Source organism: Bombus impatiens, unplaced genomic scaffold, assembly GCF_000188095.3.
Source record: "Bombus impatiens unplaced genomic scaffold, BIMP_2.2 scf_0109, whole genome shotgun sequence".
In the NCBI taxonomy this organism is placed as follows: domain Eukaryota; kingdom Metazoa; phylum Arthropoda; class Insecta; order Hymenoptera; family Apidae; genus Bombus; species Bombus impatiens.
This window is the reverse complement of record NT_176528.1, coordinates 581,856-599,600: the sequence shown is the minus strand read 5'-3', so window position 1 is coordinate 599,600 and position 17,745 is coordinate 581,856. Positions and strand designations below refer to the sequence as shown.

The window sequence follows — 17,745 nt, the reverse complement described above, 5'->3', positions numbered from 1 at the left end:
AAACAGGAAACGATGGTTGTTTGGTTGTTTAACGTGAACTAATCACAATAACGTACTATAATTAAGACAACTAGATAATTAATTTGCAACTCTCGTCACCACGGATCCAAGGCTCTCTCGACAACGCTAGCAACACTCTCTCGACAACGCAATTCGCACACTCTGACTTCTCAACTCACAATCCCTGGCTTCTCAACTAACACTGGCTGTTAATTCGTTTTCGTCCCTTAGCAACCCCTTGTCTTTTGTCTTAGCCCCATGTCTTTTGCCTTAGCCCCACCACGCACATGTTCCGCAACCGCTCGTTTATAATTCGCCCGATATCTCTTAGGCCTTTCGTTCACGATACTACAGCATCGAACCTTCTTATAGCGATTAATTAACCCCTTGGCCTACACACTATCTGTCGATTACGCGAAGCATAGTAAGCAAGAAGTTCGGTCGCGTGCCATGCCATTCATCTGTTCAGACGTGTGCCCGAACTGGCGCAAGATGTATACTTCTTATGACATATATATTTAGGGGCTACAAAAGGAATTGTGAAATAATAAACAACGTTTGAGAACAAATAGTGTTTTTAAGACGTCTAGGGTGTAATCGTCAACGTCAATTGATCAGTTAACAAAAACAAATTATTATTTCAAAGTGAATAATGAATCACTAGTAATTTGTAAATTAATATTTAGTTAATTTAATGAAAATTAGTGATCTTCAACTGTATGGTATCTTTCAAAACAATTAGGTACATATAACGCAACTCGACACTTTTTACATTCCCACGTTGTTTCACTCCTTTTCTTATGTTTCATACATACTTTGCAAGCTCTTATTGGATTTTTTTTCAATGGCGTGGGATCTATATGTTTCGGAAAGTGACTTCAATATTACGACTCTAGCCCTCATTGGTATTATCCCTGTTCGTAATGATCCTTGTCTGTCATAATTTTGCGATGGTACAGATTGTAATATTCCTTTAGCTATTCGAAGTCTATATTATATTCACTGTCTTCATCATCGGAGTCATCTTCAATCATTAATCTTCGTTGACGTTCTCTTACAGGAAATATAATATCACTCTCCTCACTCACATGTTCAAAAGGATCTATCGAATCACAATCAGCAATAGTACCACACTTCTCGACATTACCATCAAAACATTAGATCCTTTTTTTGCTGACATGATGGGTCTAAATGTTCTTTTTTCTTTCTAGAGAATTATATTTGAAAGGTGTGAACGTAACGAAGCCTTATGCTGAACTAAAGAGACTATCCTGATGTGATTAGGCCGTGGTAGTATAGTTGCTGGCTGTAGATGTCGCTGCTGGAGTACTGCTGTATTTTCTTCCTATTTAAGAATCGCGGAAGAAAGATCGGGCTACGGTCGCCGGGATTTGAACCCAGGTCCCGAACGTTCGTAACCTAAGGCGCTAACCACTGCGCTGCCATCGTTCGACACTAGTTAGTGTCGAGTGCCGCCACGATCCAATGTCGTCAGAAACAAATGATAAAAACAAAACACTGATTAACACGTTGACTACCACGACACCCGTATTCGGGTGTCAGCAAACTTTCTGGTCAGGCCGCGTAACCCATGCTCGGGTGTCACTTATTAGACTACTTGCGAAGGATCGTCGTAGGTATTTGAAAAGATTTCATATTATTTCATAATAATAAAACTGTGGAATTGTTATAAAAGTAATACGAAAATGGTTTATTAAAAAAATTATTTAGAATGTAAAGCTTTAAAGCGTTCTATACACAGCTGAGGTTGGCTGGGACAATTTGAACAATAAGTTGTTTTCTTCAAATTCTTTCATGCCTTTGTTCGGTCTATTCGACGTATTTTATTTGCATAACATAGTTTGCATGCGCGTCTAATGCTTCTTCCGGAATTATTTTTCCGAACGGCGATATTATGCTGACTCCGTCGAAGACAAGGATTTTTTGTATTTTCAGACAAGCCTAACAATTTTACAACTAATAATTGTCTAAATATTCTAATACTTACATCCTTCCTTGTTGCAATTTTGTAAACCGTCAAAGCGTTTACAACAGAAATGCCTAGAAGGAGTTGAATGCCAAGTTTTCCGTACCATTTGATTCCTTTTCTAATTGTGGTGGCATAAGAAACCATTTGGTCGGAATAATCTATACCACACTTTCCTTCATTATATTCAGCAACAGCTAGTGGTTTTAATGTTGCGAACAAACGAAACGAGAGATAATTCTTGAGACCACCGCTTGGGCGACTCGCATTACTAAAATATCGATGAGAGCACCTAGCAGAGGACGCTTGGTACTGCTGCACGCGTGGCCTGGCGGAGATTTCTTTGAAAACACGCGTGGCAGTCAACAGAACACTTACATTCCAAGGAAAGATACTCGATGTGAATATATAAATTTGTGACATAAATTTCTCGCCACAAGTTGGATTCGTGGTTTTCGCTTATGGCACAAACTCTTTACTATGAGTCAGACTCGTGGGTTCCGTTTATAGCACAAATTCTTTATCACGAGTCTGACTCGTGGTTTTCGCTTATGGCACAAATTCTCTACCACGAGTCTCGCGCGTGATTATAGGCCAAGGGGTTAATATCGAACGAACGTACTCATTACCTTGTATACGCATATCGAGCAACACTGAGCAAACGACGACTAATTCTGTACTGCAAATAGTTTTAAATACATTTGACTACACTAAGTAACAACGCGTCTCGTCACTATATACACCAACACGTTTAATCGTCTTCCACGCTATAATTGCGTAAATTGTGCGGTCAATGTAATGTCAATGTAAACTCTTGCCACACGAGCATAGATATCTTCGACCAATCTATAGTATCTTCAAGACATTCTCTCGAGCGTTTTCTAGGACAATGTTATGTTGAAACTTTTCTTTCTACTTTTATAACGTGTCTCTGTCTCGTTGCTTCTTACATGTTTACTCTCGTTCTTTTTCTTCCTCTTTCGTACATATGCATCTTCTGCTGCATTTTACTTTTTCTCTTATGTTGATGTATCAGTTATGTCAAAGGATTTATCCCATGAATGAATAAATAAATATATGTATTTGTGGTTTTTCGCGTTTCAATCGTGTTTTTATTGATATGTTGTGTTTTATTTCGACGTTTCACTTTGCTCGTCTGAAACCTTCCGAGTCTTTGTCTCAGATTTCTCTGAAACGTTCACGAGACGAGGGAACAAAGGACGAAGGTACTAACGAAAACACGATTGAAACACGACGAGCCACAAATATGTCATCTAGTGAACGCGAAAGAGAAGAGAAATAGAAGTAATTAGCGAGAATAGAAAGTGAGGCGATGCGTTTTAACTCTCGGGTTACTGACGTGGAGTAGCGTAAATGGGTACTTTTGGATCCAGTTAGCGTGCTCCCCGTTTATGTATCACTTTTGTACGCGGTTCTGTGCTTAAATAATATCCAATATTTTCACTTTTAATGAAAGAATATGGTTTCTTTGAAAGAATATATAGAAATAGAAGTCAATATCTTCCTACACCATTTTCCAATAAATCATAAATATGAATAAATGAGAAGCAAAATATAAGTGAACGGTGTTACTTCTACACAGTTACTATAACGTAACGTAGTCTTCTTCGAAGTAAATGTAATGATTTTTACATACGTGACATGTTGGCAAATATCATCACATTGGGTCAAGATGAACCCGTCACAGTCATCCGGGGGCTGCAAGCATAATTCCGAATACAACGCGATTATCAAGAAAAATCTGGTTTTACAATCAGCTAAGAGTTTTACAGCCATATTCTCGTTTTGATGAGGAGAGGATAACTGTGACTTCTAGTGTCAGGATCAGTAAATTTCCAACTTTCTCTGGATTTTGAACTTTGAAAAATACGGGCGAATAATTCCGATAATATTAGAGCTTAGCAGAATATTATTCATAATTAATAATAAGTTTTAAATTAATAATTAATATTCGTCTTTTATTTATTTGATAGTATTTCCATAAGTTTTAGAAAATATCTGTAATACGATTTTTTGCCAATATCGATTATTACAGATAATTGCATAACGTTAAGGTTAACTAGACGCATATTCAGATTTTCCAATAGAGTTTTCTGCGAGAGCAGAATGTGTTCTCTTCTTGGACTGTGAACGTCCACTTCTTCAACTTCGTCAAACTTCTCTCAATTTTGTTGCTTTGAATGTCCACAGTTGGTTTGCTCGTATTGAAGATTTCTTGTCAACGATACTGTAAATGCAAAAATTAAAGAATATTATTAACCCTCTGGACTCCTATGTCGAGTGTGACTCGACATCAGTTTTTATCTCAGGAGCCCCTTTGTCGAGTCCCACTCAACATTTTTTCAGCCCCTAACCCTCTGGACTCCTATGTCGAGGGTGACTCGACATCAGTTTTTATCTCAGGAGCCCCTTTGTCGAGTCCCACTCAACATTTTTTCAGCCCCACCTTCTTTTGTGAAACCTACGAAAGAAAACCAGGATTGTATCCTTTTCTTTTATTTGGAAGAATTTTACAATCAATTCTCATTGAGAACTATAAGTAAATTATTCTAGTGTGACACTATAACGTGATTATCGTATGTTTGATTCTAGCTGAATCTAATATTTAAATCTAGAGAGTAATGTCTTTTTAGCCTGCGGATCTGATCCGTCGTGTCAAGTAATTGAGTAACTAATGGGTTTTGGTGGTTGTTAATTCTTTTGTTATATCTATTACTGAATTTGGATATTTCTTCTTTAACTCTAAGTATCTTAATGTATTGTTTCATTGGTAACATACCAAGGTGCATCTATCAAGGATCTTAGAGTTTTTAATTGGAATCGTTGAAGAATTTCTATGTTGGAATTACTTGCTGTTCTCCATAGTTGGATCCCATAGGTCCAAACAGGTCTTGATATGGCTTTAAATAGCATTGTTTTACTTTGCACGCTTAAGTTGCAATATCTGCCAATGAGCTAGTAGAATTATTTTAAAGGATTGTATTCTGGAAATTGTTTCAAGATATATCATACACTTAAAAATTACAAAATATTCAAGATATTGTTTCAAGATATATCATACACTTAAAAATTACAAAATACAACAATAGTGTGAATAAAACTGGTATTTAAGTGAATTTGTTTCTTCCTTTATTTATTTAGATTGTCTTATTTTTTAGTTAAAGTAAATTTCATATAAAACACTTAAAAGCGTTGGAAAATTGAAATAAAATTCGGAGTGCAAAGGGTTAATATATAACAATATCCTACATGCCAATAGGAATACCGTAATGTAGAATTTAAAAGCAATTGCCATTTGTAAATAATGCAACATTGCCTCTATAAAATATTAAAATTGTAAATTCCATTAAGCGATAGACACGCCCAACGCTAAATATCATCGATTTAATAACACTTCTTACTCGGTATGTTATAAAATATATTTTTTTAACAAAAATAAAAAGAACATCCGGAAGAAGTATATTTTCTGTTCTTATACAAGTTACGTAAGAACAAACAGGATTGGTACAGTGATTGAAAATCTAAATGAATGGCACATTCAGTTTTCCTGCAACTAAGAGGCACAATAAAGACTTTTCTAGAAAAACAATTCTTTTTCTGATTAATATATTAGTACAAAAAAAAAAGAAAATTTTGTGATGCATTTGGATTATTGTACGCTTAAGATCTTATGGTAATTAAAAGAAACGAAATTTCGGAAATAATTTTAAACCAGAAAAGCTTCATCTCTCTCCTAAAAAATTTTGCGTTTGACGTTTACGGTGCTGTCTGCAAAGAAGTCTTCAGATCGTCTCACGCCCCTAATTATCGCTGCCTCATATAAAAGAGTTTCGCTTCGATGACCTCGTCGAGCCACGAATCTTCCCTGTTCTTAGCTGTGACGCTTCTAATTACTACTAAATACATAAAAAAAAAAAAAAAAAAAAAAAAAAAAAAAAAAAAAAAAAAAAAAAAAAAAAAAAAAAAAAAAAAAAAAAAAAAAAAAAAAAAAAAAAAAAAAAAAAAAAAATGAAAATTCTCAACGCGAGAATTGATTGTAATTTCAAAAAAAAAAAAAAAAAAAAAAAAAAAAAAAAAAAAAAAAAAAGGACGCAGATGTAAAAGACGGTGGCACTTTTTCTCTGTTTAGTCAACTTGGAGCAAGACCGACTTTCGCGTCGAAAAGTGTTCCTAGTTGTTGTCTGTAAACAAGGCAGTGCGTGTAATCGCAACTAAATTATGCCGAGTCCTCTTGCGACGCGGCGTCGCTCAAAACTCTGAAAAGAATCATCAACATTCAGAGTGGCAGCTGAAGCAACTCGTTTCACCACGGTAGCTACTTTCGTCGCGGAAGCTCGGCTAAACCCTTCCATGACGCGAATCACGCCCATCTGTGCGCGCTAGGATACGAACGTGTTTCATGTGTTTGTACATTGTACACGTGTACACTGTTCTACTAAAGTCACGTGTAAAACTCCGGGTTTTAACTCAATGTGATGAGAAATGTCGCCCAGGCTTGACAAATGACGGTGGTAATTTTTGAAATTGTCCAGTGACGTTGAAATTGTATACGAGCACGTGAAACCGTAAGAATGTTGCATTGCGGCTGGATTTCGACCTGTGAAGCGTCGAATGAAACGATAAAAAACTATGATACATTTGATAATAGAATAGCGATTGCTTATCCTGTTTTGAAATAGCTGTGTTTCGATTCTAAACTTCAACAGATTCTATTGCTACAGATTTTGCAATTTTGTTCTTATTCGAATCCCATAGTCTTTGTTGATACGAATATATTAGACAGTAGCTGCAGCTGCATAAATAATTATACACATCTATCATATCAAATTTCATATCCAATATTATATACTAGACAGATTGGCATGATGGCTAGTGATTCTTATGTGAAATATATTAGAAATTTTCACGTACATCGACGATTCTTACTGGTCGAAAATGAAAAATCAGGATATGTATCAGATGTAAATATAAATGTAATATGAAAAATAAGATTATTAAAGATAACGTAAGGGAAATAGACGTTAATAATATAAAAAAATGTAACAAATGTGCTACATGAATATGTATTCTTATTATTAATATCGTTACACGAACGTGTATTGGATTACTATGCAAATTTATATTTTTACGAATACTGCTAGGGAAATGGAAACTATTGGTAGACGTTTATTTCACTCGTTGTCAGTAATTTTGTAAAAATAATTTTATAAAAATAAGATAACAGTCTTGTCGTTAGATCAGTTGAAATTATTTGATATTAGGCTGCATATAATTAATGTTATTAATATTTGTTGTATCTAATATTATTAATTTAAATGTTGAAGAGGATGACATCAACATATTTAATTTGAATGTTAGTAACATTATAAGGAGTGCTTCGAATATTTTATAGTATATCTTTTTGCGTGTTACGTGAATTCTGTGAATGTTTGCACCTTTGACTTTCCCATAAATACACAAACGGACGTAATCTATGAATAACCTTTATGTACTTTTTTAAGACTACCAATAACAGTAATAGGTGATAATAAATATAATTTTATTAGAAGGTATGTACTTTGTATTAATAGTTGAAACGTGATCGCAATAAAATGTAACACCATCATGTTACAGAACGATTACTTCGTAGCCTAATAGGCAATTTCAGGCAACGCAGATTGGACAATGTGGTTCCGTAATATGGCCATCTCATTCTCCTGGCTTAAGGCGATTAGATTTCTCGATCTTTACTATTGTAGAAGAGCTACGTTTACTAGTAGAATAAATCCGATAAGAGATAGCAGTTAGTACCATGCGTGCAAAAGGCCCTCTTGCATTTAAATCATGGACTCTTGTATCTCTGTCGAGGAACTTAGATCGAGTAATCTGCTACCAGTTATTTTATGATGAACATATTTCAATCTGGATAATTTTTAGTTTACATATAAAAACCTTGATCCTTGGGGAAATTCGTTACATTCTTCCAAGTCACGAAAACATCATCTTCACACAGAGTTTACAACCTCGTCGACTAACTAAAAGTATGATTAGTATGAAAAGTATGATAAAAGTATAACGAAATTAAAAGTATAAAATACGCGTTTAAATGAAGTTATCAGAATTTTAACTTACATTATAATGATTCTAGCCATATGTTAACGTAACGAGTGTTTGTCATATTGCTATTTACTTGCTTACTCGTAATATTTAATATCCAATTATCTCGCAAATATTTTCACCAATAATATTAGGTTGTCCGTAAAGTTTCTTTCGTTTCATAAAGCGATAATAGATGAATAACAATCTTTGTTTTATATTGTTTTACTGAATTAAGTATGATCTATTTCGTTCTATTTCTATTATTATGTTCGTGCATAATTCAATAAATTAATTAATTAATAATACCCACCAATTTATATTACTATACTAATATAAAACAAAAAATATTGTGCGTCTATTATTTCCTTATAAAACGAAAGAAACTTTTCGAACAACCTAACATCATTACCAACAATATTAAATTGTGTCTCTCATTTCTTTTCCGAAATTAGAAAACCCTGAAAAGTTTCGCGTAACAATAATCGATTGCACTTAACGCGGTGGTCCAGCCGAAAATTTGGTGTAGTAAGTTTGGCGAAGTTTGATTGTTTCGCTCTTGCAGAGACGCATGCAGGCGGCTAGAGTAATCTCATGTTTGGCTGGCAACAGTAACGTTAATAATTTATGCAATCAACGCACAGCTTTATTAAACATGTCCGTTTTGCGTGGTAGTTACTTACGGTACGATGAAACGTGCTTCGCTCGTGCTCACTGTCGCCAGAAACTCTCTCGACCTGCTGTTGCTCGCTTGCGACCAGGCTAACGCTGTCTCGGAATTAATTCCGGTTAAACCCGATGGTATAATTAACGGGTGCGGCGTTATGAGTCCCGGTATTTGCAATTTGATTTATTTCGCTTATTTGGCCACACCGTTGTGTACGTTGTTGCAGAGGGATACGGATATAAAAGGACAAAGACAGATCTTTGGAATTCTGCTTTCAATTATTGCGTAGGATAATATTTAACATGTGTTTGAGTTTCAATTGGGAAAAGTTGTTACTGGTACGACGTAATATCGGAAACGATGAGCAGGAACGAACTTTCCAATATTCTACTTATGTATATAATATAATAATTATGTTACATATAATAATTACGTTAGATGCCTTCTTCTACAGAAATATTGACTTACGTGTCTGTTATGTGCAGAGTGTGTCAATAAAAAGTACCATCTAAAATAACTCGTTATTTATTGGTTTTATCAGAAAACGTCTTAAATGAATTATGTCGTATTTCACGAGAACAGTCGAATGGATGGAATTTTGCCTTTTCATAGTAATGTCAATGTTTTATAATTTTATGTCATTTTAAAATATCTGCTAAACTAGTGGTTTTTCGGTATAAATAAGTTGATGCCTTTTTGTCGAGAATGTCCAACTGGATCGACTAATGTTATCAAAAATGAACTTCTGAACCATTTAATCCGACGAGTCTCTTGAAATACAACGTAATTCATTTAAGACGTTTTTCGATAAAACCAATGAGTAACGAGTTATTTCAGATAATAATTTTTATTGACTCGGCCTGCATAATCGAATACCTATTCGGGTACAGTTTCACTGTTGTTACGCATGTAATTTGAATTTCTTCTGGACCTCCAGATCTTATGTTTGGTAGAGTCTAATGTGAAATAAAACGTATGTGGAACTGCCAGTGATAATAAAACAAACAACAAACCAAACGATTTAAACCTGTGCAACAATATGGACGCAACTGAACTTGCAGCGTTGGCTGTATGACCAAATTGCATAGCTGTGTGAAAGACGATGGACATCACTTTGACCATCAGCTGTAACTAAGGTAATTACGGGAAGCAGTGAGATCATGGACAATGTCCTCGCAAACATCTTGTTAATTGTTAGACATAGAACAAATAAAGGCGAATACACTTGCAAATTCGGAAAGTTTGTCTTGCTATATACAATAGAAGATTGATATTTCATAAAACCCTGGAAATTCGTTTGAATTTTTCGTGGTAACATTTATTACTTGCGAGACTATTTAATGTGGTTCGGTTACGTGTGTTATTCTACATATGTAGCCTAATTGCGTGTAAAATTGCGTCTAAATTTGTAAAACATGGGGAAACTTGCTAGAATTAAATAAAAATATAATACAAGTATAAGAATCGATATTTAAAAACAAAGTGAATCAGTTTCAACTTACTTATCAACTTCTTCCATTAGAAACAGTATAAAAGCTGATCAGTTGGAAATAAAGAAACGAACTAGCGCGTGAAGCAAGATTGCTTTAAAATTCGCGAGAAGCAGAGAAAATATGATATCAAAGAATACAAGCAAGAAGAATCGATCTTTTCGCTGTGTTTTCTCCGTTTTTATAAAGTACGTGTAAGTGGATCAATTTCAACTTGTTTCTAGGCCTGTTTCTTCAACTAGTACATTCTTGGGTCGCCTCTCGTTTGACAATATTAACTGCTTACACCTGGAACCACAACACTCGATAAAACTTCCATGAATCGCGATCTACAAGGGAAAGTGTAGCGGTCTGTTAAATAGACAAACTTTCTCTGCCGACACGCGTAATTTATTCCATTTAAGGATGAAACAAGCTGCGCAACTTGATTTATGTAAAGTGGAGACAGATCGATGAATTCAACGAACTGAATTTCTATTCGATCTAGATTATTCATAGAGGATGTACATTTTTTAAGAAATATTTTTAAATAGAACCAACAAGTATTTTTAAGTACAATAATTTGACGACGTGCATTTAATTATTCTGCATTTTTTACATCGATTTTCATTCTGACGATGTCACGAATATTCCAAACCTGTTAATTTTTTCAATCTATCGACCATAGCCGTTTTGTACAATTCAATTAACATTAATACTGAAATTTTACGCTGCTAATTGTTTCTATCACTCCGCTAAAATTTTGACAATAATATAAAGGAAATTTTTACCTGAATATATGTTTATACCTGTTTACGTTAAAACGATACGAATTTCTTTCAAAATGAACGTAAAACAGGCTACTAGTCGGAAAAAGTGGCCACTTCTTCGATTAAAGTGGATCTAAGCGTAATTACATTACCAAACTTCTCCAACTTGGGTCTCTCGAATAAAACGGTAATTAATCTTTGTTTACATTTTCAGTCATTTTATTACGTTTCACGGCGTCTCTTGGGCGCGCTGTTCGTTAAGGAACGAACCTGTATATTAAGAGAACGGAGGTGATTTCCAACGGATCGATAGTTAGATATAGTGTCAACGTGGAAGTTGGAATTCTGCGGTGATAGTAGAAACCCTCCGGCTATAGTAGAAATCCTGCGGCACCGGTCGTAACAGTCGTTACATGTTTAGATTGTCTTGTGCATCATTGCAGATGCGGAATGTGATTGCAATTATAACGAAAACAATTAGGGTGGGATGCCTCGTAACCAGATTTCAATTATACGAACTCTGCCTGCGTGACTTCTGATTATCCGAAGATCTAATTAGAAATACTTCTAGCCGATGTTGAGTGTAATGAAACTGTATGTTGCTATCGATTCATTGAATTACATTACCTTCGCATTAGTTAATCGAACTTTAATTGTATTTAATGAATAGAATTTAATTCGGAATGTAATGGTTTTGCTCGTCTATGGGTATCGTATTCCTTAAATATTTATTAATTTAACCACGTATAATTAGTATTTAAGAATTATTTATATTCTTATTTATCGAGATAGGCGAAAACCTGGTAAGACGTTAGATTGTTGCGTAATCAAAGTCGCTCTTTGAAGAGAACTTGTTCCAATTATTCGAAAATCATGAAATATTTAATAATTCATTACGTTTCTCCGCGTGCTGTGTATTTTGTTTAGGAAGTTTCATTCAGGCTTGCAATATTTCAGATTACCATACTGGAATATTTGTTATACTATTACTATTGGGACATATTAATTATTCTGATATCTGATCTTTTTTTTTGTTAATAAAGGAACTATTAATCTATTTTATTAGACCGTAATAATATGTAATAGAATCGTTTTAAAAAAGCGTAAAAAGACGTACGTATTATTTGCTATTACGTATTATTTAGTATGTATATTGCGTTTAGTACGTATATTATTTAGTACGTATATATAGTACGAAATATTGCTATTTAGTACGTATTATTTTGTTTAGGAAGTTTCATTCAGGCTTGCAATATTTCAGATTACCATACTGGAATATTTGTTATACTATTACTATTGGGACATATTAATTATTCTGATATCTGATCTTTTTTTTTGTTAATAAAGGAACTATTAATCTATTTTATTAGACCGTAATAATATGTAATAGAATCGTTTTAAAAAAGCGTAAAAAGACGTACGTATTATTTGCTCCATTATTATTTATAATATTAAAAACGTTTAATAGTTACAAGCAGACTTTAGTAAAATGAAGCTATAATTGAAGACTTCCTGTGAACGACACTATAAGCGATAAAATTTTTAAATGTTTTTTATTATTATACAGGGTGGTTGGTAACTGGTGGTACAAGCGGAAAGGGGGTGATTCTACGCGATAAAAGAAGTCGAAGATATCGAAGTCGAAGATATCGAATAAAAATTTTTCGTTTGAGCCTTTGTTTTCGAGAAAATCGACTTTGAATTTTCGCTCGGTACGCGTGCACTTTATCACGTCTCGTTATAACGGATCTCACTGTAGATCGTTGTCTCGATGGAAAAATTAAAAAAAAATCAAAAAAAAATTTTATTCCATATTTTCGACTTCTTTTTTCACGTAGAACACCCTCTTTCAGCTTGTACCACCAGTTGCCAACCACCCTGTATATTATGCCAACGGGAATATTGCAATACAGAATTTAAGAGCAATTTCCGTTTGTAAATAATCGCCAGTATTCCTACATTGCCTGTATATGAAACGATGTAAATGCTATTGAGTGATAGACGTGTTGCACACTAAATGTCACCAATTTTACTTGAAATGTTATAAAACACACTTTTCTAATAAAAATAAAAAGAACATCTTGATGAACGTATAGCAACAAACAGAATCGGTACAGTGTTTGCGAATTTAAACGAATGGCACATTCAGTTTTCTCTACAACTAAGAGGCACGTACAGCTTTTTCTATAAATACAATTTTTTTCTAATGAATTTTGACTGCACTAGTGAAAAAAATAGAAAACTTTGTCTATACATTTGGTCTATTATATGCTTATAAGCTTATGATAATCAAAACAAATGAATTTCGAAAATAATTTTCAGTCGGAAGAGCTATTTCTCTCCTAAAAAATTTAATGTTTGACACTTACAGTGTTGTCTACAAGAAGTCTTCAATTATCGTGTTAGAATGATCTACGAAGTTTAAACACCGTTGTTTCTCTTCGTTTCATAAACAAATTCCAAATAATATGGAGGAGAAGATGTAATTATAATGGTGATTAATAGTCCTTTAACAATCAGTCCGATTTGCTAATTAGTAATGTAGAACGATCAGTGTAATGTTAATGAAGTCAGCTCATATCAGAGGCAGATTCGAAAGCAATTATCGAGAGTTGCAATGTGTAAAAACCACGAATGAATTTCACGATTTTGCTTTGATATCTGGTTGATATATTATAGTAAATAAATGTTAAAACGTATCAGTAATGTGATAATTACACACCTGATGGAAAATATGTTAATACATAAATATTGATGCATATCAAAAGGTAAAAGAGTAGACGGTTCGTGTACATAGGATAAAATCATTTATGCCATTCACATTGAAATATTCAGAGTGAAATCGCAATAGTCAAAATTGCTTTTCATACGATTATCATAATATCGTTCTATTAAAAAATTTTTCCGCAGGAAGATAACTGATATTTTAGCCATTTTATGCCAAATGTAAAGAAACGATAACATTATAATAAGATTTCTGTGATTTTAGGACGGAGAATACTATAACTATAATACAGTTTCAGAGTGGAAGTAAATACGCATATATTAGAAGCTACAGAAACCATTAAAATGTGAAAATTAAAGAGAGGAAGAGAAGCACAGTGCAGTACCGTAATTTTTAGAAACGGTATTAGCCTATTAGAAATAGAAAATATTAAAGAAAAGAGGACACAAATCAAATACAGAAAGGAAAGAGTACCTATTAACATAAACAACTCTATGATTTTATTATTTTTTGTGTAAAAAGATTATACCGAAAATTACTTATTTTTGATATTAAAGAAACGTAAGTTGTGTAATTGAAATATTTCCAAGAAATTTTAGTGAATAATCGGAATTTTCGAATACATTTGCGAAGATTAATTTCGTTTGCAAATTTGAACGTAAATTGTTAAGTTATATTGATATGTATTTTATATTGCTAACTCTTGGTGAAATCGAAATGTTGTATAACGTCAATTGTCTGTTCAGATTCTAAGATCGTATCCAATAATAAATTTATATCTAAATTCATAAATTGTGGTAGTGAAGTGCAGAACTTATCGGATGATTAAACAACTTAATACCCTGAAATTAATTACGTAAAAGCTAAATCATGTCAATATTTATAACACAATAGGAAATATCAAGAAACGCACGAAACAATGTTTAACATGTCGTACTTATTCCAAATTTAAGATACAGATTAAATATCCCCTAAAGTATTACCCTTTCAAGTATCTCATCTTATTATTTTTATTCACAGAATTATTAAAAATAGCAGTACAAAATTATCGTTCACTGCAAGTGTTTTCTAACTTCAAATGTGTTAAGTTGGAATAGATCTATTTTTCCATGCGTTAAATTAGAACGGAGCTGCTTTTCATGCGTTAACTTCGAACAGACTTACTTTTCATCTGTTAACTTGCAACGGAGCTACTTCTTACGCGTTAGCTTGCGACAAAGTTACTCGTTATCTGTTAACTTTAAACAGAGCTACTTTTCGTGTGTCAGCTTGGAACACAGCAACAATACACTGTATACCTAGTGTCCTTTCATCCACTGTGTAACGATACTATCGCGCAATGTTTAAGATTTTGTAAGGTAGAATTAGCAAACCGACAATTTCCTTAGCATTTTTATCGCGATCGGCACACACAAAGTCATTACGACGCGACTACTCGTTTCAGGCAGAAGCGTATTTTCACGAGCGGGCGCAATAATTTATGCAATTATCGAAGCTATATTGAATGCCGTTGTACGATGTCGAGCGAAGTGCAGCGTGCGGCGGGAACATGCTATTACTACTTACCTCTCATTGCCAGCATGCAAACGTGTAAGCCCTCTTGTCTCCTGTGTACACCAACGCTAATGCAATCGCGAGGGTAACGTAATTAACACGTCAGAATTTATATGCTCTCTTCAGCAAGAATGGTCGCGTGTATGTACGTACAATGTACGTACGCTGAAACGTTTAGTCAACCCTTAATTGGCAATATGGGATTTCTGTCGTCAGCTAAGCTTTTATTTTCTTTTTTTTTTTTCCTAGAAACGATAAACTAACAATTAAGTTTATATCGATTTTCGTTCAAGAGATAAATAATTGCTTATCTTCGACAGGATGTAATGTAAGAGATAGAAAATTGTGAACTGGCAATAATTTTATTATTTATGATCATGTTACGTTCATGCGTAGCGGAGTAATCAAATAATCAAATTTTGAAAGTTGATATGTAGCTATTAACACTTTGACTGCCACGTTGGTCATAAATGACCAGCCACGGTTTCTCCTGTGACGCCACGGTGGTTATTGGTGACCGGAGCGCTTGAACTTCTTACAATTGTAAAAATTGAACGAAAATTGACAGTTAGGGCATTTTTGAACGAAAATTGACAGTTAGGGCAGTTTGAATATAACCGATAAATAGAAGATACTTTGAAATAAAAAGTGCCCCATTGAATAATTAAACATTTTTATTAGAACGTCAATAAAAAAAAAGAGAACAACTCTTGCATCTAACGGTGTTCCATTGTGTTAAAGCACTTTAAACATAAATGTGGCTCATCAATACAATCTGGAGAATAGGTGGTCATCTTTTTGGTCCGATTCTTAGCAATTTTTGATCCTAACTGTTTAACATTTTTTTTATAGCACTCTCTCCAAAATTTTCGTGCCAGGTACGCTTACCCTTCTTTCTTCTGCATTTCGTGTCGCAATCTTTGTCGAATAAGTGTATTTGATGGCTCTGGTGAATGGCACTGTGTAAGGTGCATTGCGAGTGCCATTCTAAAACCTGATACCTTGATTTTTGTTTTTGTTGCTTGTTTATAGAGTATCATCGCGTTTGAAATGGATGTATTAACAATAACTCTAAAGCTAATTTTATATATCACTTGAAGGTTCTTCTATGTGGTGTAGAATATGCTATCATTTGATCTGATAAATCTATAGCACATTTTCCTCTGTTGTGATCTACCACCATCATTGGTTTATCACAAACATAATTTCTTTGCGGACCTCTACCGTTTTAGCCGAATGTTTCGTCGAAATCATAAAAATAATTATAATACTGTTCACTAATATCATCTACACGTTTCAACAATATATTCTGGACGTTTTGCTTATGACGAAATAACGAATGCGAATTGTTTGTTGAAATAAACGAAACCTTGTTATATTATGTCGCTATCAACTGTTACCAAGGCGCCACGGTGGTCACCCGTGACGATCAATAAGATAAACGGTCCATTGGGGAAAAATGTTGCCTTACATCATCAATTTATTATTATTTTGCCATTATATACTTTGAATAATAAAAATACTCCCGTGACGTCCTGAGCGAAACATGTGATTTTGGCGTGGCAGTCAAAGTGTTAAATTCGAATACTCGATTGCGCTAGAATTTTATATATAATAGCATCATCAATGATGAAATAATCTGCATCGTGTACTGAATTGAATAACTGATCTCCTAATATTGAACAATTTATACCGCGGCTTGAATACGATTGTGTATCATGTGTGTTATAATGATTAATATAAACTTGTTATTTAATGTTAATTACGATAGCCTTACATTTCTATCAATATATCGTCGAACGTGTAATATATTTTATTCATGAGACACCTAATGGATATTTGCATATTACAATTCGTTTATGAATGCTGCGAGAAATACATTATTCATTAATCGTATACGTATTCGCCAAAGTTTCGAAAATCTCTTCACTGTTTCAATAAATTGCAATGAAGTAAAATGTATAAAACACTTACAATCCGTACAATCTAAAACACAGGAAAAGGATAAACCGCATTAGTCGTTAGAGCATCTGTTCCTTTTATAACATTCTGATGCTCGTTAATAAAATCCGCTTGTTGCAGCATCGTTCTCTCTACTCTATCAAATCCTATTCCCTTTGTACTTTCTTCAGGCTCATCATGAATACGTTACTCGGAAATTTGCATACGTTCTAATAGCAGGCTGCAAAACACGGCAATTATTACTTATCCTCTTGATCATCTTGGAAGATGCGTTTACCCGTAAACGATCTATTATTTGTGCAGGTAGAAGCATAGCGGTAAACGCGAAGTTTCGCCCCGGCTTGTGAGATATCTCGAGCAGATATTTTCCTGAGTAATGAAAGTCGCATTGCTGGAGCAGCTGTAACGTCTATAATATACAGAAGCCGCGTAGAGCTTTATTAAAGCTGTCTGTTTCGTAGTAAACTAACTTAAGCTGTGGGTTAATGTGCCGCTGTTAGGAACCGTGGTTTTGA

General features: G+C 34.1%; 1 protein-coding gene across 1 annotated transcript in view; it reads left to right on the top strand.

Moving 5' to 3' along the window:
• Window positions 1–17,745, top strand: part of LOC100744797 (cadherin-87A) — a gene marked incomplete at its 5' end in the record, with an annotated part of 346,103 nt that overhangs the window by 52,846 nt on the left and 275,512 nt on the right. The gene's annotated exons all lie outside the window — the stretch shown is intronic.